The sequence below is a fragment of the Gavialis gangeticus genome, unplaced genomic scaffold (genome assembly GCF_001723915.1).
Source record: "Gavialis gangeticus isolate Ggan-Ray unplaced genomic scaffold, GavGan_comp1, whole genome shotgun sequence".
NCBI lineage: Eukaryota > Metazoa > Chordata > Crocodylia > Gavialidae > Gavialis > Gavialis gangeticus.
The window spans coordinates 15710539-15734068 of record NW_017729030.1 but is presented as its reverse complement, the minus strand read 5'-3'; the positions used below and the strand labels follow the sequence as shown (position 1 = coordinate 15734068).

General features: G+C 40.3%; 1 long non-coding RNA gene across 1 annotated transcript in view; it reads right to left on the bottom strand.

The window, feature by feature from the left end:
- Positions 1-5922: 5922 nt before the first annotated feature.
- LOC109300972 overlaps positions 5923-23530 on the bottom strand; it is a 54304-nt gene continuing 36696 nt past the window's right edge. Inside the window, exons 2-3 of the long non-coding RNA XR_002098375.1 lie at positions 9095-9200; positions 5923-6025 (exon numbers count right to left, since the gene is read on the bottom strand). This is a non-coding gene — a long non-coding RNA (uncharacterized LOC109300972). The remainder of the gene's footprint in view (positions 6026-9094; positions 9201-23530) is intronic.

Below are 23530 nucleotides of genomic sequence, written 5' to 3'. Positions count from 1 at the left end.
TAATATGCGCCTGCTCACAGCACATTCTAACTTTAACATCAGTTAACATTTCACAGATTTATCTAAGTGCAATGTATAACTTCACCCTAAAAAAGGACTTCAGGATTTGACAGCTGGTCTGCAGTTTGGTGATCTAGTTTCCTGCATTCACCGATTTTCTTGAGATTTGTGCCCAAAAGCTTGCAAAGAACAATCTTCCAACTATTTAGTTGGTCTAATAAAAGATATCACATCTAACCAAAGAACCTTGTCTGCTTATGTCCTTAGACCAACACAGCTACAACCAACAACCCCGATTTTCCTGATTCACTCCACCTCCACTTTTATGGGAAAGTAGGAAGAAAATCTTTTCTTATGTTCTGAGAAATGTTAGAAATAACTTATACAACAATAGTACTAAAATTACAGTAAGAACATTTTGGTCCACATTTGGGTTTAGTCTTCACTAACATTGCACAAGTCAGAGTGTGTGTATGTAGTTTAATGCTCATCTTTTCCTTCTGCTGATTTTGGGACTGCTTTTTGGGGGTCAATTTCATTGAAAGCTCCCCTAACTTACTTCATTTCAAATATAGTGAAAATAGTGAAGCTGGTCTTATAAAGCTACAAAATAATAGGTTAGGCTCCTTTAAGAAACAAGTACTGTTCCTAAATGACTCACACTCAGTTTGAGAAAAAGGAACTAGGTGCAGAGGATATGTATAGTGAATGTAAGAGCCATGGAAGAGTTATAGGTCTTTATAGCTCCTACCCTATTAGCAGGTCTAACATAGGATTTGTGTCTCTACTGCTTTGGCTTCTTTGGTTACAATGGACTAGTAAATACATGTACTGCATTTTAAAGGACCTGCATGCATAACAATGACATTGTGCGTTTTACATTGGTTTTGCGCACTGATGTTAACTGCAACATTTCAAACATTATAGGGTTTGAAAAGAAGGACACCTTATTCCCAGGGTGGCAGACTCTTTGCTGCTATTACTGTGCTTCATCATTAGGTGTCAAAGAGCCAGTAGCAGCCCATGTACATTGAGCAAACACTACCCAAGAACAAGCTGCATACATGCAACACCTATACTAATGTGATTTATAGGTCATGTCCACTCATGCACTTGATCTGGGATCAGTTTACTTGCAGTCTCCCAGCACCAGCTCTGTGAGCATGGGACTGGTACTGGGAGATAAGGATCTCCCAAAACCCACTCCCTGACTGTGATCTCAAAGCAGGGGGCTTGGAGCTCACAGCTGCTGGGGCAGGGGGACACAGTCCCCACCCAGGCTCTGGCGGCAGAGCCTGCCCTGGCAGCAGGCAGCTCCTGGGGCCAAGGAGCAATCTTCTGGCCCCCTGGTGGACAGCTGACTGGGAGCAGTTTTGCTCCCAATCAGGCATCTACATGAATGGAACTGTGCCATTACTAATAGAAAGTAAACTTGCTACTTGCGTTTGCAGGTAGCAAATTTACTCATGATTAGTGAGGTTTACTGCATAGTAAGCATGTGCACATGTAGATGCACATGATTACTGCACAGTAAACTACACTACTGTGCAGTTAAGTGTCTTATGTAGACACACCCACAGACATGTAATTTTACAAGTGATTCTTCCCAGGGTTATTTTACACCACATTAGGCAAAGTTATACCAGTGTAAAGATTTAAGCCATCTGCCCACTCCTTGTTTATACTGTGTACATTTGTTATTTGCCCAGGTCCAGAATGCTGTATCAAGTCCTATACCATGTGTGTAGGGAGGTATAACAGATTGGGCTCTGAGAAGCACATGGGCAATTTATCTTGCCTTCTGCAGACTTCAGAAGTCTTGCCCGGTTAGAATGCCTCTGGGCCATCCACACTCAGAACCATTTTGCTTCTCTTATTTTTCAAAGGGCATTTCCACATCAGCAATACCTATCTATTGGCATTTTTCTGTCATGCCACATGACATGAGGCAATGGTGAATAGGATCAGGTCAGGGGTGCATCTGGTCTCACCATGTTTGTAGTTGAAGAAAACAAGGTAATAAAAGTTAGCTTGGTTAATTTTTATAGCTTTTTCTATTGGCAGAATGCAGAGTTTATCATTTAGGGGAGGGATAAAATCATGATAGATGAAAACCAAACATTAAACATGGACAGCGCAAACATAAGCCAAGTATGGGTCACTGGACAATCAAAGCAGATTATGACAATGGTTTGGGAGTGACTGAGGGGCACTGCTCAAGATATGAGACAAAATGGTTTGTTTGCAAAAGTGCCAAATATTCTTTTGAATTTTACTGATTGACTTTTTTTTTCTGAAGGAGGAACTGGCAAGTCTTTGAAGGCTATCAACAACTCATTCCTTTGCTCAGGTTTTCTAAAGGCGTGGAGAATCCCCATTGTGAATCTTGGCAATGTCATTAAGCACCATCCGATGCAAGGGAATAACCTTGTTACACAATGACATAGATTATGTATCACCTGGAGAATCTAGTGCAGACATAATAGTCAACAAGGTAAAAGAAGAAGAAAATCACATGTGAAGAGCTAAATGGACTGAAAACAATTCTGTAAAAAGTTCCTTAATAAAATACAGTTAAGCCTAAATTAGAAATTAGTTCTTGGCCTTGATCTCTTGGAACACTTCCCAGTGAGTCAGTACTGAGCCGGGTGCTTTGCAGTGCTGTCAAGAATCGGTGGAGGTGTCATTCTTTAGATAATGTAAAACCAAGATCTTGGCCACTTAGCATCTGATGTTACTTTGAAGGTGTTCACCTCAAATCCTTGACAAATTCCTACTCTCTTCTGTTGCACTACTTTAATTCTCACTGCAGCTCCATTACAAAGCATTCTGTCTATACTGTGGTCCTGTGAGAATCTTTAGTTAAATAGCCGACAAGTTCCATTCTGGTGGTAGTAGATATATCATTGTATGCTTAGTTAGCATAGTGCTTCAAGAACCTTTCAGAAGATATGTATTACACCTCTACATGTTATTAAAATGCCCATTTATATAAAATGGTTCCTGATAGGCCACATTTAGAACACAAACCTGACTTCTCACAACTCATCTGTTTTTGTAAGTGTTTTATATTTGTGAACAGATATTACTTATTGTTTTATGAAATGGATGAAACTGCTGTTCTAAGGAAAAGGAAAAACGTTACAATTTGAATGCATATTGACTAAAAAAAATACAACCTCAACTTGATTTAAACATAGAGGCCCCTATGATATGAAAAGCAACATTATTATCTCCCAGTTAATATTGAATCTTTCATTAGGCACGGTTACTTTTATGCCACTACCAGGATTAAAATTTATTTCAGGAACAAAGTGCAAAAATATACTCTCCTTCTATTTATTCTAGCTGTAAAGAAAGCATGTCCATTCCAGGTTATATGAAACACAGTTATGAAAAATTAAATAAATTGACTCCCCCAGTTTCTCACAATCCACAATACTTCAAATGGCAAAATATTAAACAAAAAATTAATAAAATAGTCTCCACAGAGTTGCATATATCACCAGACTGTAAAAACCCTCCCACTTCTTAAATGGAGGAAAGAAGAGATGGGCTTTGCTGTTTACCATTACACTCAGTCTATTTCAGAGGACAATGAGGGAGAATTTATTGACACTGTCAGTAAATTTACTTTAACTATTTTGCTACTGCTAAATGTGCCAGATATGTTCAGCAGTTACATGTCTTAATGTTCCATTGATTTCCTTTGAATGGTCACTTAAAACAACATTATAGATGTGTGCAATGAATCTAGCAGGAAACGGATTACATTTATTTTTATCAGTCTATGGATTTCCAGAACAAAATCATTCCACATTTAATTCCAAGCTCCATGTTTACACAAAAGTGTATTGAGACCTTGAATCTGGGCTGAATCCCAGGGCTTTTACAACATTCTGGTGGCATAAAAGGGACAGAAATCCACCAGATGTCCCAAGTGTAATAGATTCCAGGTAATGCTGGGTTGAATAGTCTTTTGCAAAATAAGTTTGAAGAAGAAGAAGAAAAAAAAAAATCCTCCCAAACCCCAGAAAAAACACCAATGGCCAGATCCTCTTCCATCTATTAGATGCCTAAGTGTGATCTTACTCCATCCTGCTTGGGTCCTTGACAATGTTAATAAAGAGAGTAGGCTTGTTGTCTTCCTCCTCACTACATTCTTCTGACTGAGTCTTAAGACTAAGATGATGGTCTGTTACAAATGTAGATGCATTAATGGATCTTCAGGGACTTGAACAAAGTTGAATAGGATTGCATTTAGGTTCCCTATAGATAGAACTCTACAGAATAAAGTCCTGGTTTCATTCAAGTCAATGTCAAATACAGCATCATAATTTTGATGATGCTGATTGTTCACACAAAGGATGAATTACATTTCAGATCCCATATTATTCTGGGCCCACAGGCCACATAGTGAGTTTTGCTGAGCTGTCATGGGTTAGGTCAGCACCCCTTGTCTCCCACCCCTTGTGCAACAACTCACCAAAACTCCCTTTGTGGGATAGGACCATAGGTGAGCAGGGAGCGGTGTTTGGGAGTGGGATGGATGGGTGAGGTCAGGACAGGGTGGTAACAACATGGGGCTGGGGCCAGAACAAAGCCACAACCTGGTGCCCGCTTGCCAGTTACCAGTTCAGTGGGCAGGAGCATGCAGGGAGCAGATTGTGGCTCTGCCCTGGGTCCCAATCCAATGCTATCACCACCCCAAGATCCTGGACTCAGCCCCAGATGCAGCTTCCTACCTGGCTGTGGGCCCAGCAAGTCTGCCTGGCCTCCATGGGTCCTAACTGGTCTTCATGGGCCACTGTCACCACCTGGCAATCCCGGGGTCTCCATGGAGACCAGTCAGGAGCTGTGCAGGCAGGACGCTGTATAGGGGGTGGATGCAATGGGCCTGTAGACGGGTAGGGAGCTGCGTCCAGGTCCGGGACTGAGGCTGGGATCATGAGGTAGTGACAGCGTGGGGCTAGGGACAGGGCAGAGCTGTGATCTGCTCCCTGCATGCCCCTGCCTACAGAACGAATGCCTGTCTGTCACAAAGGCATGTGGGTAATGGACCATGGCTCTGCCTTGGCCCTGGACCCATACTGATGTTGCCCCAAGATCTTGGGGTCTCCCCAGCCCTGCCCGTCTGTCTCACTCTTGGACACTGCTCCATGCCAGCCCTCGGCCCCATCCTAGCCACCTGGCCAAGGACCCTCCCCACATGGGTCCCACCCCCAGCAATGGCTGCAGTGCAGATGGGCTGAGTTGCCTGGGCAGTGGGGCTAGGTTGGGTGGCGGCAGCCAGAAGGAATCACTGCTGCTGCCATTGTTGCTTGGGCTGCTGGGAAATCGAGTCTGGGTGCCAGGCTGTCCCAGCCCTGCTCTGTACCCACCCACCCACACACACACACCATGTCCTGGGCTGCCCCTTTCAGCTGGGCCGGGCAGGCTGGACAAAATCCCTCAGCAGGCTGGATTCAAACTGGGGATGGTATTTTGCCCACCCCTGATTTAGTCAGTTCTTCTATTCCCTTACAACTGGTTTATTAGAAGTTAATGTAGGATTTTGCCTCAGCTATCATCATGACAGATTTCTTATCACGGTCTCGTTATTATTTTATAAAATGTTTCAGACACTGTCATTGCCATAATACTGTGGAGTCAAACATTTAAAAGAATGGGAGCCAAAAGACAGTCTAAGCCCATACATAAGTAGGTGGCTTAATTTTCATTACGCACCCACCCACTCCCACCTAAGTCAATGAATTTTGAAGCCTACTTTCAGGTATCCCTTTCTTTAGAATTTCATCCTGAATCTTACACCAGTAAGAAGTTACAGTATAAGATTATATTGGGGCATTATAATAATCAACCAGCAAGTAATTAAAAACTATTTTAATCAACCAACAAGTAATTAAAAACTATTTACCAATGATGTCATCCTCACTCTTTTCCAAATAATCTTTCAAAACAAAGCATCGCTAGAACTTGCAGTCACAAGGACAACCACTGCTGTGTTACTCCTCCCCTTCCATTCCTGCGAGAAATATGAAGAGGTACAGAAATTTCAGAAAACCAAAAATAGAGAGGAAAAAAATGCTAGCTGCACATTTCAAAACCTAATGCAAGCTTGCATTAGGTTTGTTTCAAGCCAGTTCTTATTTTATCTGAACTAATTTGCCCATCTTGTGTTTCTCCTGAGATGCCTTTCTTCCTTGTCATAATAAACAACCAAACCATTCACAATAGGACTCCGAGAAGAGAACAGGATCTGGCAAAGCAAATAAATACATCAAAAGGGGAGCAGAAATATCCCTTGCATAGAATGCAGGGATTCCATTTGGATCACCACAGCATTCAGAAAGGGTACACGCTTTTGCACGCAGTGCCTTCTGGTAGAGTGTTGCAGAGACTCGTGGGAATTTGTAATTCTCCTCCTGAAAAGTTCAATTTTTTTTTGGTAAAAATTCACACACCACCCCTCATTTTCAAGAATCTGCAACACTTGTTATGCCATACAGAACTTTAGCTTCATAACTTACTCTTGCATCACGACAAAATCCACCTTTCATTTCTCTAATCCTCCACAGCAGCTAGAGGGAGAATACATTAAACAAAATATTGTCTTCATTGTGTTATTAAAGAGATAGAGTCAGGGTCCTTGTGTCATGAAGTAAGACTTGATGTTTCTTTGGGATGAACACAAAAATATCTGCAAACATTCACATCTTCTGCTTTAAAATACTTACCAAGTCTGGGGATTAACATTCTTTTTAAAAGAACAGCAAGTCTAATTTAGCTATTTTTTTAGATTCAGCTTTCTAAGGCAAGAATGAGGCACTGGCCAAAAGTGAAATGTTTTACTATCTATACTAGTGATTCTCAACCAGGGCATCTATTTTTCTGTAGACAAAAAAAAAAACCAGAGTGAAAACGAAGAGCTAACATTTTCCGAGGGGTGCCTTGAGTCTGAAAATGTTGAGAACCACTGCTATATACAGTAGAACTGTTTGTTCTATCTTTGCCTAGAAAGAGGTAGAAGAGGCCTCTTTTACAAAATATTTCATGTTTTATTTTTTTTCCCCAGATGGCCTTCAGCAGCATTGCAGTCTACAGGTGTAAGCACAAGGTAATTACATCTTTTTGAGAGAGGCGGTATTATTTCCTTGTTATGAAATGTGGGGCAAAGACATCGCTGGTCTATACTCTGCCCTTCATCACTTAAAGGAAAGCAATCTCTTTAATCTCCTGAACTAAACATTTTTAAGGCCAAGCAAACGTGCTCTTGTTATGCCACAAATGCCCAGAATGTGGGGCTACAACATACATGGTATGAATTCATATTTCTATTTTATGGCTGATGTCTGATAACTTTAAGATGGGAGAATGTGGGCAGTGTGGAGCTGCCTGTGCTTTCCCACTGCCCTGGGCAGGCACTCCCAGGGCTTCAGGGGCCCGATCCTGCATGGCCTGCAAATCCACATGTCCAGGGGCTTCATACTGAGCCCCGAAGGAATGGGTGAGTGCCTACCTGGGTTCCCTAGTTTGGGGTTCCCTGGGCACGTGTTGACACTTCAGTGCAGTCCTGGAGCTGGTGGAGTGAGTTTGGGACACCAGGTGCACATCTCCATAAATGAGGAAATCCATAGTTTCCCTGCTAGCTGAAGAGTACCTGGGGATGCCATAGCCACTCCTCTGCTAGCGGGGAAATCTGGGATCCCCCCATATACGGGGGAAGAGGGTGGGACTGAGTGTTTTCCGACAGGACTGGGCCCAGGCCCCACCTGGGAGCAACCAGGACTGGATCCTGTGGAACAACAGGCCACATCTATTTCAACCCTATGAAGTGGATTGGCTGTGCTGGGACACATCCAGGCACAGCTGATCCACTTGACTGGGCATCATCTGTTTAAAGCCCTAGGGACTGCAGTTCTTTCCTGTCTTTATGTGAATAGTTCAAGGGGATAAGGTAGAAATCAACCATATTCTTTCCCCACACGCTGCTTCACCTTAATACAGGCCAGGAAATATCTAGCTCAAAATTTGTCCTGTCAGAAAAACTTGGCTATTTTTATACTAAAGAGCAATTTCTGGTGTATTGCGATATATTGTAAGTGATGCTGAAATATAAAGAAATCATAGAAAATTAGGGTTGGAAGGGACCTCAGGAGGTCATGTAGTCCAACCGCCTGCTCAAAGCAGGACCATGCCCAACTAGATCATCCCAGCCAAGGCTTTTTCTGCCTGGGTCTTAAAAACCTCCAAGGATGGAGAGTCCACAGCCTCTCTGGTAACCTGTTTTAAAATATGGAACTAAAATAGAGGAGAAAGCACATTGGTGTAAACTTGTCCCTTTTTCTTCTTATATTTATCTTAATTGCCTTTATTCATTTACTCAATCAGATTCAAAACAAACTCCAAACTTTTATTTATAGAGGTAACTCAAAGTTATTAGCTGACTAGCTTCAGGGAAGTAAGTGGGACAACCTCACATGAAGAGAGTTAAGCATGCACAGAACTGCTTGCAGGATCTGGGCTTAAGTGATGAACTCTATGAAATTCAGTAATGAGTCATCCTACTTGTGGTCAAAAAGCTGCTACTGCAAACACAGTTTTGAAGGTATCTAAGAGAACTGCTTTTGCCTTTCAGGCTTAATATGTGTGGCTGTCTTTGAACACGCTGGGATGTTTATGTATCTGCACACATAATATATTGAGACAAGGTAAATCCCCGCTTTTCTTTCTTGTCTTTCAGGTATTTTCAGTGCTTTCTTTGGGCTTGTCTTTCTGTTTGAATTTTGCAATCCTAATTCTTTCAAAACTAGTTGGAGAGTAAACAGAGAGGCTTTGTACCATGAAAAAAAAAAAAAAAGGCAGATGAACAATAGACAGCAAATAACACAAACTGCTTTTGCATTTCGTCCTTTAAACAAATTAGAGTAAAAGCTTTTCTTGGAAAAAAAGAAAAAAGAAAGAGACCCCCCAACAACCCTGCAATCATTAAATGATTTGACATGCTTAGAGAAAGTCAGTCTCTCTCACATGTATACACAAAATCCTTTTATCAGGTTGTCTCCCCATTGTGCTGAAATACGGTTGTAATTACCTGGCTGTTCAGAGTAAACAGATAACAGAGAGGCATTCCAAAGGGTTGCATCCCTGAGGCTGCGATTCATTCTAAGGATTCCCGAGCAGCTTTCTCCTGAGACTGCCTGGAAAACAAAAATCATATCACTAAATAAATTCTGCAGCACCACACTGTCTTTCTCTAGATGGCAGCATTTGCCTTATTGACTGGCCTTTGGATGAAAATTTCTCACACACAAGTAAAAACAAAGATTGAGTGAGCTTTTGGTTGGAACTGACTTTATTTGCTCTGTTGGGTTGGGCAGCAATGAATGCGTGCAGTGACGTGAAAGTTTTTGCCCTTCCAGTTTTTATTTCCTTGGTGCACAAGTCCTTATGTTGTCGATTGGTGCTAACATTACCAATTGAAATCCAAATATCCAACCCAAATATCTAACTAATCACCAAATTCCTGATAGTTTCAATGGGAGTTCAATGCACAGAATAGGCACATCTACATGTGCACTTTAATGCTCGGTTGCCTATTTTACTGTGTGTTAAAGTATCATGTAAAAAAACATGCAATTACACTAATGCACAATAAAATAGGTTACTGCACATTAAGCATCCCTTAAAAACTGTGTACATTCATTACAGTTCATTAAGGCAGCCTCATGCACATTTCTTTAGTACCTCACACTGGAGGTACTAAATTTAATGCACATGAGAAAAAGCACCTTAATGTGCATGTAGACTTGCCCAATGAAGGTATAATCAGGATCTAAAGCCAGATTTGGTAAAGCATCCTTGATTAAAGTGAACCAGTTGAAATCTTCTCCCAAAGCATTTTTTAAAAGTTTGAATTGTTCATTTAACTTTGGAACAAAACATCTTTGAGCACTTGTATATTCTGTGCTCAGCTCAGACCAGAATTTGATGTACCAAACTAGGGGGGAAAATGCTGCTTTTGTAGTTTTCCTGCCCTAATCTGAAACAGAACCAGAAAACTCCTACATTTCATGAGATTTCTAATATGATCTCCACACACAAGGAAGATAAATGATCATTCAAATGATTAAACCTTAGGGTGTTTGCCTTTCATTGAGGCCTATGTGCCAGAGAAGACTTTTCTACTCCTGCAGAGCACGCTGACTTCATGAGATTATGTAGAGATTTGGCTGCAGGATTGGTACAGAAATAAGTGAAGACTAACTTAAATTTCCAGATAGATAGATTTCTGTCCAAATTATGCAGACTTCTTACAAATTTTAGGCAGTGTCAGGATAGTTCTCATTTTACTTCATCACTTATTTTTACAGCCTACTCTTTAAAAAAGAGTTTAATTTTGAAAATCGTTTCCAGATATCTTACTCATTGAGTGCATCTACACGTCACCCTATGGCAATGTTGTTACTGCACTGTGCTTTAGTACTTCCTTTTAGAAGAACTAAAGCACAGCACAGTAACTGTCTGTACAACACTGAGTGCAGAGCACATTAATTTTTGCCGTTACTTCAGTGCACCACTGCAGTAAAATGGGGGAGCATGCTACTATGGTGAAGCAGCTGCCATTCACATGTAGACTCACGTGATTGCTATGTTGCCATAGTGCATCATACAACAATACAGCACATTGCTACAGCTATGTAGGGCGACATGCAGATGTGGTCCTGAGTGACTGCTGCCTCCTGAATCTGGTGGCACCCACAGAAACTGCTGATGGCGGTGGCCCTGTCAAGGGGGCACCAGCCCTACCCGCAGCATCAGTGTCGGCCATCAGGGGGGCACTGGTCCCATCGGGGGGCATGTGCACCCCCTATCAGTTGCCTATGGACATGGCCATTATATATATAGTAATCTGCTCCCCATCTAGTCTATCTTATTTTCACCAAATCATTCTCATATTAAAAAAGTTTAGTTGTTGCATTTTACTGTGTGCACCTTCAGACTGCACTAACTCAAAGGAATGGTACAGAATAACTCTGAGGAACTAGAACTAAAAGATTGTTCCCATATTCATTCTAATAGATCCACTTTTAAAAAGCAAGAGGAATATATTAAGTAGGAATGACTACATACAGCCCTGCATACATTCAAATAAGCTGCTACTTCTCCCTCTGTTGTTTTGTTGCATCTGCACTTTCCCCTACACTGAACTCAGTAATTTTGTACCTAGCTTAGAAAGACTATTTTATGCTAATGTTTAGCATTTGTTAGGGCCATAGTACTAAGCATATTTGCAGAGGAGTAACTGCACAGTCCTATACCCAGGGCAGCTGTGGCACACAGGGTAAAGGTGAAGCCAGCAATACAGTGACCTAGAAGCACAGCAGCTGTTATTTTTGTGCTCCCTCCTAAGTTGGCACCTGGAGTGGGTGGCTTGGTTGCCCCCCTCCATTTTGTTATACCACCATATGCTTTTACTAGGTAACTAACACGTATGGTAATCTGAAATAAAAATAAAGAATACATTCCCCATTTGGCCAGCTCCAGACTCAGTCCCTGTGACAACATTTCCAGATTTTCTCTTATGACTTGTTCATCAGCCAGAGCTCCAGGTCCAGTTCTCTATTCAGTTGCTTTTCTCTAGTCCCCATCCAAGGCAGCAATTTTTTTTATGGGATACTCTCTTTGCTTTCCCCATTCCTTTTTTCTAGTCTGGATTTATCTTTTAATTTTAATTTCTTTTTGATTATTAAAATCTTGGTCCCTTGAGATGGGACAAAATTTTCCCCAATACTTATGAACCTCCTTTGCAGAAGACCTGCTTATTTACGTTATGCATGCACATCTTGAGCCCTCACTCTCACAAAGTAGTTCTGGGTCAAAAGCAGGGGTTACTAGATGACTGTGTGCACAAACTTCACTGCTTCAGCCTGCACTAAGTCCCATGAACCTGGCATTGCAGGATTACAGCTGGAAACTGAAGCATTGAAGCAGCCTGTTCTACTATCAATAACCTGAGTGGGGAGGCAGGATTAGGATGAAAATGACAATTGGATTAGACAAATGGGGTGCCTTTGCTTGGCCCACATAGTGTTACAACAAAAATTTCTATGTGTTAGGATGTACAAGTGTGAGACTAAGCATTTTACTGTGCAGTTCTGATCTGGATTATATTTCAGTTAATCTCCTCATCCTAGTCTCCTCTGATGAATGGCTTGCCATTTGGAAATTCATTTCTCTCTCTTTGGAAACTTTTGTAATTATTTTAAAAAATAGTGTTGTGGAGAGTTGATGGCCAAATGCCTATTGATCATGTGGAAGGATATATTCTTCTTCTGACTTCAAAGACTGCAATGCTTTCCAAGGAATTAAAAATTGGCAACCAAAATACCAAGGGAGAAATAGAGAGAGGTGAGAGTAAGGAGATTGTATCTCTGAGTGAGGGAAAGCAATAACAATCTCAAAACTCTTCAGCTAACTTACAACATAGGCACCAGGCTATTGCGAGGCACTGGACCTATTGGAATAGCTTTTGACAATAATAAGAATTATCTGAATAAACGGGTTGTAAATCTACTGGACTGTGCCATTTATAATGATAGAAAAGCAGAATCTTTTCTGAGTCAATAGGAACAGAGAGGTCATGTTTAATTTAATAATCAAGTAATAAACAGACATTAAAACAAACAGCATGCTCCAGATACATTTTCAAAGGGGGGAAAAAGTCATCATATTGAAATCAGATGCTATATGCATCACACATAATTTCTTCCTGTACTGTACTCCTGCCCTATTCCCCACCCCCGCCCAGTTCTGGAGATACATCTGTTTCTTCTCCCTCAGTTGATATGATCCAGTTAAATCCAAGCTTTGGAGACACTTGCATGAAACATCAGTGATTACTTGATTTCTCAGTACATAAATCTCACTATAGTCCTTACTATGTAGGTCTCTGCTATGAGGTAACTTTTCCTATGAAAATTTTTTTTTCGTCTTTGCTGCTATCTGTCCTGAGACCTGCACTAACATAGCACTGTCAAAACTGATCTCCATATAACACACAAAACAATTGTTTTGCCAGAACAACCTGGTAAAGAGAGTGGAAAGATTAGAAAAGAACGGTTGCTTGCCAGGACCCATCAAGATTTCATTAAGCACCTATAGTATACCTTGAATTTTCAAATGACTATAGGTTTTAAAATCAAGATAATAACAAATTACTTCAATTGAATATGATCTGATTAGAGAGGCATTCTCTCTCTCTCTCTCTCTCTCTCTAACTTGTCATCCAACCAGCTGCCCAAGTGCCCATGCACCACAACTTGTGCAAGGTCTTGCACAACACATGCACATCAGCCAAAGCTCAGTCTCCAGTTCCTTGTCCTCTAGCCTGTGTGGTGCAGATGAACTGCGGGAATGAATGCAATGAAAGTTGGGGTCTATAAGTTATTTGAGAAGCATGCCAACCAGACAAAGACCATGGAGACAGCCGTTGTCAGCAGCAGACTATAATGCTGTGTCAAGTTAGTGGCATGTTTTTGATCAGCTGATTTAATTAGTTCAATTCATATCAGAAAGGAAGTTAGTCAGACTGAATCTGGGGGTGTCCCACACCTGTCAGATTTTGTCCCTGAAACTCCTGCCTCAGTGGTGGGAGAAAGAGTAATCTTTTTTACTATAAAAATGTATATAGTTTCCCTCTTGCCAAGTAACTGATTAATTGCTCTCCTGATCTGCAGGTTTTGGCTTTACCCACTCTTGTCTGCAATGTTAGTCAGCCTTTGTACCTAAAGCACACTTAATCTGAATTGAGAGTGACACTAAATTCTCCTGTGCTCTTTCCATCCTTCCCCTCCCAGTCTACAGAACTGAAAAAAGTGGCTGACAGATGGAGAGGCAAGATAGGTAGCTAAGCCTATGAGATAGAACTTATACCAAAAGTGGCACAAAACCCAAGACTAGTTCTGAGAGCATTCAATTTTTCTAAAATATCCTCAGGGGAATAAGCATAGATAGCAGACCTCTGAGGATAGCCTACAAGAGGAGCCTAACACAAGACTCATGTGTTAGGGAAATTACCGTATTTACTCAAATACACGATTAAATTTTTCCCCAATCAGCAAGGGGAAAAATGCTCCTTGTCTTACATTCACATACAACAAAACCTCATTAAATACTCTGACTATCATTAAACTACTGCCAAAAGTAGCATGTGCTCAGTAATGGAAACCAACTATGAAGTTGATTAAATACAGCCAATATTGAGCATGACTATAAAACACATGGCCCATATGAGGCAAACACTGATGAGAGCCTACCACATTTTTTTTTTTGCCTTTTATTCATTTATTTTTAAATGTTGTCTCAGCCAAATCAGGTTCAAATTCTATCAACTGAACAGAGCTCAACCATCCATATTTCTGTGGAACTATCACTAGCAAGTATCCTACCTCCCAGACACTTCAGCCTCAGGCTTCAGATACTCCCAAATCCATGGCAGGTATCCCACGTGCAAGCCCCAAGAGCTGGAGTTCAGATCCTCCCAGTCCACTTTCCCCTAGCCAAAAGGCCGAAGGGGTAAGCTAAAGGAAAATCCCAAGAGCAATCCCCTATCACCATAAATTGTGTAGCTGAGATCCTTACATTTGGATACATTTGTAGACCATCACAGGGGTCAGCCTGCCAGCAGTGCAAAGGACAGGCCTTCACCCTTTAGCTACACCAAGTCATTCAAGGTCAAAAAAGAAAGGTATCTCACTGCCAGGTAAGTAAAAATGCCTGGGCCACAAACAACCTCAGAATATCACCTCTGGTTGAGTCCATCTGAATAAGATATACGTTAGTACATGTTTCACTCAGCCCCCCCTCAGCACCAACTGTTTTTCAAGTCATGGTGAGCCACTACACTGAATATAGTTCAACTTTCTCTTTACTCCCACAGCTGAGCTATGCCTTCCTTTCCAATTTCTAATGATTCCTGTTTCTTCACCAGTCTTAAACAGCTGGCAAACTTCACTAAATGGGACCCCAAACATTCACCCAAAATCCCTCTATTGCCCCCTCTCAGCCTGTTGCATAAGGGGTGGGGGGGAGGAGAAGCATCCCCTTTCCTTCTTCCCTGCCATGCTTCAAGATTGCAGGGTTTCCATTGTGCTTTTCTCTGCTGGCCTTTTTCATTTTGTTTTTTTTGTGCAGTGAACCCATGCTTTTCTGAGGAGCCCATGCTTTTGCAAAGAGCCCGCCCGAAATCACAGTTTTTGCAGAAATCAGACAATTGCAATTTTGATAGGTCCCTACCTGTATGAAAATTATTATAGGCATATTTATTTCAAAAGCAGTGTTTTAAAATTTGCCCCTCATTTCCAGCTGCTCAGGGAGTGCAGAGTCTGACAGTAAGGTGGTTGAGGGTAAAAGGCCTGTAGGGGATAGAAGTTGGGGGGGCAGAGGACAAGAGGGCCATTTGACTCCCCCTTACCCAGATTTATTTTCCCTGATGTAACCACAGGGGGAGAATAAAATTCAAGGCAAACCTCCAATAATTAGATTCTATACCTGGAAAATTATAACAAATGTATGTCTTTCATATACAGAACCTAGTTATTGTGGGGCTGTCTTATATTCAGGGTTATCTTATATGTGAGATATGTGACAAATGTGCTCATGTTTCTGCTAACAAGAAAACCAACATGTTTAGCACCAGCATCAAGTGTAAATAATTGTCAATATGAATGTTGTTAGTACATCAACTTTGGAACCTAGTCCAGAGTTTCCAAAGTAGCATCAGTTTAAAATCTGATACATCACAGAGGAGGCTATATTTTGCCTTTATAGAGGAACAGATTTGAATGAGTTATCAAATATTTACATCTTTGAATTCCATATTTCTGTTACCTGAAAGATAACTAATGTAAAATGTTAATTCTAAGCAGGGGAATACAATTAGTCAAATGGGTCAATGTAAATAAGGGAGGCTCAAAGTAAATAAGGGAGGATCTATAAATATCCTAGTCTACTTTTGTAGTGTGAAAAAAGTGTGTAGAGTCATTATAATTAGTTTTCTGTATAGTGTAATTAAAAATAAATACATAAATAAAAACGGCAAATTGTGCATGCTTTCAATTTTTGTCGCAATTCTACCTAGTAGCTCGGTCCATCAGCAGTTATCTGATTTTTGTGAGGACTCTTTCAATGTAAATGCTGTCTGAGCATCCCTTTTTCTTTTTAACCCATCCCAAGCCTCTGGGCTTTGCATGCATATGCTTATGATACAAGTATACATCTACACTCACCTCTGTGCAAAAGTAGACCCTGAATCCAAGTCATATTTTCACACTTACGTTGCACATATACAAACATCTCTCAAAATACAGAAAAGTTCCAGGAAGATGACTGGTACAGCACAACAGCAGAAGACAGATTTGAGAGAGCACAGATCACAAAACAGAAACCTAAAGTGTATGTTCTCAAAAGTGGCATTTCTTTATAAAAACTGGTGCACAGAATTGTAGTCTGTATTGAGGCTCCTCCTCGTTAGCATTTCCTCCTTTAGATATGAGTTTAACACACTATGATCTTTACCAGATGCTCTGGACTGGCTCTGATCATGCACCTTTGTGTGTCAGTTTTGCTTATCCACTTTCAGATGTCACCAGTCTCTACTAACAATTACAGGATCCTCTTTCCTTATGAACATATGCCTCTTTTTTTTTTTTCCAAGCTTCTGTTTGAATGGCTGATCTTAAACATTCAAATTCTCATCTCACCCCAGAATAACTTCATTGCCATAAATAAAACTTTTTTTTTTCTGATTTAGAACAGTAACAATGAGATATGTTTTTATCCAGTTTGTAATTTTCCAGTTTACATCTTTTCACCCCTCTGAATTTCAGTGAAACCATAAAACCTGATATAATTTTTCCTCTAGGAATTTTGTGAGAACATAAAGCTAGAGTTACAGCTTCTCCATAGATGTTTTAATTTTGTTCAGTAATAAATAGCTTTTAAAGTAGTCTGATATCTCTCTGTTATCCAGGTTTAAACCCTACTCATGACTGACAGTAAAAAGCTTAAGTTGTAAGTAATTAAATAATACTTAACTTTTCATTTAGTTAAAAATGTACAATAAGCAAATACCAGAAACAAACAATGCATGATTTCTGCAAAGCATTTAACATTTCCAGAAAGCATCCTTTTAACCACCCTATTTCTCACAGAATAAAGAATTCAGAATGTAAGGTACGTGGTATGACTAAGATTTGAATATGTCATTACAAGAAAATATGATCACAAGAATAAGCATAGTGATGAAGATATACTGAAATCAGAGGAAGTAAGACAGGTAAACAATGAAGCAATATTCCATATATTTCACAGGAACTTAATTATAGATTACAGTTATTCAGAAGGCAGAAGTAGGCTGCTCACAAGATCCTAGTGTTTTACAAAAAAATCTTGGGATTGTATAGTATGTATCATAATGATTTCCATATTTTGAACTGCTTGGGACTTTTTTCTTAATTGCATCATGATAGCGCGATTCAGTAGTTATTCACAGGAAATTGAGAATTGCAAAGCTTTGTAAATTACTAGAGCAGCATTTCTGCCAGCAAATTTATAAAAACAAAGTACAGACTTTACTTGGTTAGGTATGTCATTTTTCTCCTCCCTAAAAGAATCCTCACTTGTCTTCTCCCTGGGACATTATGCAGCAGTCTGATCACTAATGTTCACATGCCTTTTATTCATTAATAGCCTATGCCAGAAAAATGTCAGCTTTCTAGAAGGATACCAAGAAAGTGATTTGGTTGGTTATATAGTCCCAATCCACTAGGCGGCTCATTAGCTCATGTGTTGGAGGACTGTGGACTGCTTGGCTGGAATAGAATCGACCTTGGATGTGTTGTCCTCTCTTCACTATCAAAAGGATCTTATGTCATCACCCAGTAGTGTTTTTGCATGAGGACAGTGGGTGTTATCCGGCTTCTGGGACAGTTTCCATGTATAGTGTAGTCTAAGGACTCTGTGAAACAGTCAGAATTTATACTAAGCATTCCTAATGCTATGTATTAGGGAGTGAGATTTATTGATGGAGAAGCAGGTATAAGAAAGTCTCACACTCTATAAGGAAAGCTGAGTTCCAGTCATATTACCCAGAAATAACACCACACATAGCCCAGTGTCTCATACATCCTGACAAGTCTCCAACATTGATCAGTTTATGACAAGGATTACATGATACCATTGCCTGCAAAAACATGTCCCAGTCCAATACTTTCCAACCATAATAATTTAGTAGGAAGTTTATACATAACTGGTAGAGTACTACTGGACAATGGTTGCAGCTAGATAAGCAATCAAGAAATTGGGATAGGCTTATATACTGTAATAGTAAAAATATACTACAGAAGCTAACAGCACACTGAGACACCCATATATTCCACAGCCCACTAAAATTAGTTCCTACCTTGAGGTCTCGGGTGTTTACTGAAATATACATTCCTAGGCTGCTCCCATTTAATGGAACTACCTACAACTACCTGCCTTTATAAGAGCATCTGCTAATGTATTACTAAAAGAACACATATTGAAGACATGCAATATAGGGGCAACTGAGAAAGTGTAACACTAGCGTTTTGTCTAGCGGACAAAAAGTTTTGTCTATTGGACAAAAAATAGTCCTTTGAGGGGAAAGGCAATTTGAGAAGTAGTCCTTTGCTTTCCATGGAAAGATGCTGGCAGTTAGTTACAGTTCAGCCAATAAGTTCAAAAGACATAGGGCACATCTACATGTTGTTGTATGGTGATGTTGCTATGGCAGCTTTAGTACTTCATTTTGGAAGTACTGAAGCACAGTGCAGTATGGTCAGTTACTGTACCATGCGTGCACCTCATGTTAGATTTCGCCACTACATTGCCGTAGCGGCATGCTATAACCTGGGAGTGCGCTGGTATGGTGGCATAGCTGGTGATCATGTGTAGACCTGCATGATCACTACATCATCGTAGTGTGCCACACAGTGATGTGTAGGCACCCATAGAAGTGCATCTGTTGGGGGTCACCACCCAATCCAGCAGAGGACCTACAGGAAATTTGCCTTGGTTCTACCCTCTTTGCTTCCTTGGGAAAGTGCTCCTTCCCTTATTGTGAATTCCTTTCCTTGTTGGTCTTGCTAACCTTTTCCTATCTATAAGCCAATTAATATACGCTGGAATATCAGGGAAGGAAAGAGCTGAAGACTAAAAGGACAAGTTGTTCCACCTTCAGTAAACATTTGTTTTCAATTGGCAGGGAGATTCTGTCTCTTTAGTGTACTGATACAGGACTTTATCTACAAATTAAGCTCTGATGAATATTTCTCCTCACATGGGCAAAACAAACTTTCACTACCTCCCCAATACCCAATGGGTTGGAGTTACTATTATTTGAGTAATTAGAGACCAGGAAAATCTAGTCAACTTCACCCCACAGACACCAAAATGGTTATAATATCCTTTTGCAAGGAATGAAGATGGAATAAATGATAGAGATTGTATTGTAGTATCCTCTAGTATCCTCTACAGATTTTTCCCAGGCTGAACCTTGTGCCAACATCCCTACAAATTTGACTACTTTTAGAGTTATTTAAAGGAAAAACCACAGTAAGAGAGAGTGAGCCACTTTTAAAAAAGTGATGGATTTGAGGTTAAGAACCATATCCATGCCGAATACCAATACATTTGCTCCTTTTTCAGCCTTCTGATGAATTCAGCCTCCTACTGGTCAGTCCCCTAGGGATGGCCATTTATAGGAGGCTTCTTGTACATGACAAAACATTAATACTGTAGAATAAGTTTCTTCCATAAGTAATGGGAATTCAGGGAAAAGATTTAGAACATAAATTGACAGAGGGACTATCCTATGAGAGGGAAGAAGTTAGGGTATACAAGGGCCAACATTCATAAGACTAGAATAACTCAGATGATATGGGTTAGGAAAGCTGCTGTAGACTATAACTAATTTACTGAGGAGTTACATGCACTTAAAAGTGCAAGATGGAAAGCTGAAAATGAGTACTTCTAGTCTTTTCTTAAACCTTTTTTTTCAGGCCCAGGCCTGTAAGGGCAAGGTCTGAAGAAATATAGTTAATATACTATTTTTGTCATGGGAAGTTTATGAAACTTTTTGTCTAACTTCTATTGCTATTATTAAATATTTATATTAGAATAGTGCCCAAAGAAGATTGGGGCTTCAGTGTATTGTGTATTGTACAAACATAGAAAAAAAGACTATCCCTGCCCTGAAGGATTTGCAGTCTAAATACTCATCTGAGTTGAGGCCTAATCCTTGTCTCAGTAATACCTAAAGGCACTACAGAGGCACTATACAGCACAGGGAAATAGGATAAAACCAGGTCCTTGTTATTTTAAGGTAGAATGAATGAATCTCAAACTGTAAGCTACATTTTAGAGGTAATCGCCAAAAAAACCTCAACCAAACAAACAAAAAAACAAACCAACAGCTACAAGACAGTGAAAATGACTGGCCATAATCTAGTGATCACTGCATGAAATTATATCATAACAGGTTAGGTTTGTGCGACTGAAAAGGCACAACTGAGGAGCAGAAGAATCAAGGGAAATGATAAAAGGAATTCACCAAGAAAGACATCCAAATTATTTCAGGGCTCTTTCAGAAGATCTCTTAGAAAACTATGAGGAAGAGAAACCAGGTACTTGAGGCATATTTCCACAAAACTGGACTTTTAATAAATCAGTTGTAGAAGTAATTTGGATTTTTGATGGTAGTGTCTTTCAACTGCTCTTTACAATTCCTCAGCAATGATACCTGAATAATGTGAAGATCTGTATTTGCTTGGCACCAAATATAAATTTCCTTTTGAATTCAACAGCAAACAAGAAAGACTGTGTTAGGACCCAAGTCTGCAACATGCTAGGAACCTATATCTTCCATTAAATTAACTAGAAATGAAGATGATCAGCACACCACAAACATTAAATCTCTAAATATGACTACATATGCCTCAAACAGACATTCAGTTTCTCCTGAGAGAGTTGCTACTCTCCTAGGAGAAACCATGAGTGTACAAATGTTCAGGCTTCTCCCCTGGCTGCACAGTGTCAGCACTACAAGCTCTACACTCTTAAAGCTTCAGTATTTAAATGTTTATACACATGGCTCTGTGTAAGTTTCTCTACAAGAAGAGCAAACCTGGGGGAATTCTCCCAGATTATTTGAATACACACCCATAGTTAAATGGCAGGTGGAAAAGGATCATAGAATCAGTTCCTTTGTGGTTTCATAGGTTCTCTGGTTCTTTAATCTGCATGGTGCATGCTCCATGTTCAATATCCTTCATTTTGCAAATTTCTGTGAATAACACAGTGGCCATGTATTAAGTCCTATAGTTGTTTTTGGCTCTAATGTCAATCAGTTGGTCATCTATGGCTTTTCAGTAGAGATGAACCGAGGAACCAGGTTGGCATAGAAAATTTTAGGTATACTGGCTGTTTCTTACATTCCCTGAAAAAAAGGATCTCCATATTTTGTCTTTATTCTTTATTTGCATAGGCTTCTGAAAAGGATATTTCAACACTGTAAATACTTAGTAGGTAAAGTATTATTTGCTGTTTTAGAAAAATCACTGGCTTCTGAAGATGGTCTTATTGGCTGGGTACAGACAGTCAAAAAGCCTGAGGTTGAATCGATTCAACCTTTGCAGGTTAATCTAAGCTGCACAGATTGAATTAATTAGCAAGTGAACAGACATTCACTTTTGATTCTGGAAATGTAGCCACATGCCTGCAGTGGATCAGGCTAGAAGCTGAGGATTACTAGAGTATACTTCTCTGCTCAGCTGGAGCAGAGACCTTGGGCCAAGCCTAGCCCTCCTACCCTGTGAACATGGGTTTGCAGGGAAAGTGCAAAGCATCCTGGGATGAGTGGGGACTGTCAGTTAACTTGACTATGGAGGGGATCTTGGACAGAAGTTCAATAAACTGATTTAACTTAAATCAGTGAAGTCTGATACTACATCCTTCCAGGCTTATTTTAAACTGGTTTCAGCCATTTTGAAAGCATTTTACATGCACTGAACTTCTATTATAGATTTTAACCCATTTCTGTTCACTTATACTGGTTACACGTAATTTCTTTTCCTAAACATTCGGAGTAGCAATAAGTCAGGATGAGTATGGCTAGCAAATATGGAGCCAGATGACAAGCATCAGACAAATCTCCCATCAAAGTCTTGATTTCATTTCTCTTTTAGTATCAAAAGATTTCTAATTAAATATACTTATGATCCTCCACAACCTCCTTTGTGAAAGCCCTATTTGTGTTCTATACTAGATCAGAGATCCCCTCCTGATTGGATTAAAGCCTAATTTTTTCCAACTGGATTTAAACACATTTTAAGCTTGCAATTCAGTGTCCAAAAAAAAAAAAAATCAGTAATCTCTCCCTTGCTTGGACAGGTCTTCTGTTAACCATGTAAAAGTCTTTAGATATCCATTATAGTGCCATAAGTATGCTAACTCTGGATAATGAGCCACATTAGAAGGTTATTTGTCACCTACATACACAAGCAAAGAAAGATAGAGATCTCAAAAAAAAAAAAAAAAAAAAAAGAGAATCAAAAAAAAAAAAAAAAAAAAAAGCTGGGGGAAAAATTGTAAATCTATTAATTGTATTCACTTCTTGGTAGTGTTAATGATGTTGCAGCCACGATGGTCCAAAAATTATGTGGGAGGTGAGGATTTCTTAGGGTGGTATCTTTTATTGGGCCAACTGCATAGCTAGGATAGGGTTAAACAAGCTTTTCAATGCAAGGCATTCTTTTAACTTATGACAGAAGTTAGATTCTTATATCCTATTATAAGATATAGTAGGCTATTAAATCATGTAAAAACTATGCCAAAAATCATACATTTCTACTAAGAACAAATAAAATATTAAAGTACTTTACATTAAGTTCCCAAGCTGCACATGACTATAGATGGCCTGATGGATATCTAAATCAAAACAAACAGAAGGGACTTCTTATTTGACTCAACTCCCCTCCATAACTTTTCCAAATTGACTAGCATCTCATTAAAATTCTAATATAATAAAAGGCTTAATCTGTCTGTCTGTCCATAATGCTTTTGGGCAACTGCACATGCTCTGTCGAGAGGGCAGATGGCAATTAGCTGTGTGGCCCGGGCTGCACATGCCCAAGTTGTTGGGGAAGTTTGTCGTGGTGGCAAACATGCCCCAGCCACCTGAGCAGTGGGGCTTCCCTCCCGTCTCCCTGCCTGAGGGTGCGGGGGGGAGGCATGGATCATGGTGGTGGTGCCCCCCCACTCCTCCCCAGAATAGCCAGCAGGGAGGGAGGTGGATGTGGGCAAGGCAGACGTGGAGTAGAGGGGTGGAGCAAGGCTAGACCCAGAGTGGTGGGGAGGGCGGTAGAGTGATGCCGGACCCGGAGTGGCTGGGGGGGAAAGTGGGACTGCACCCAGAGTGGGGAGGGGGGGGGGGGGGGGTGGGGGGGGA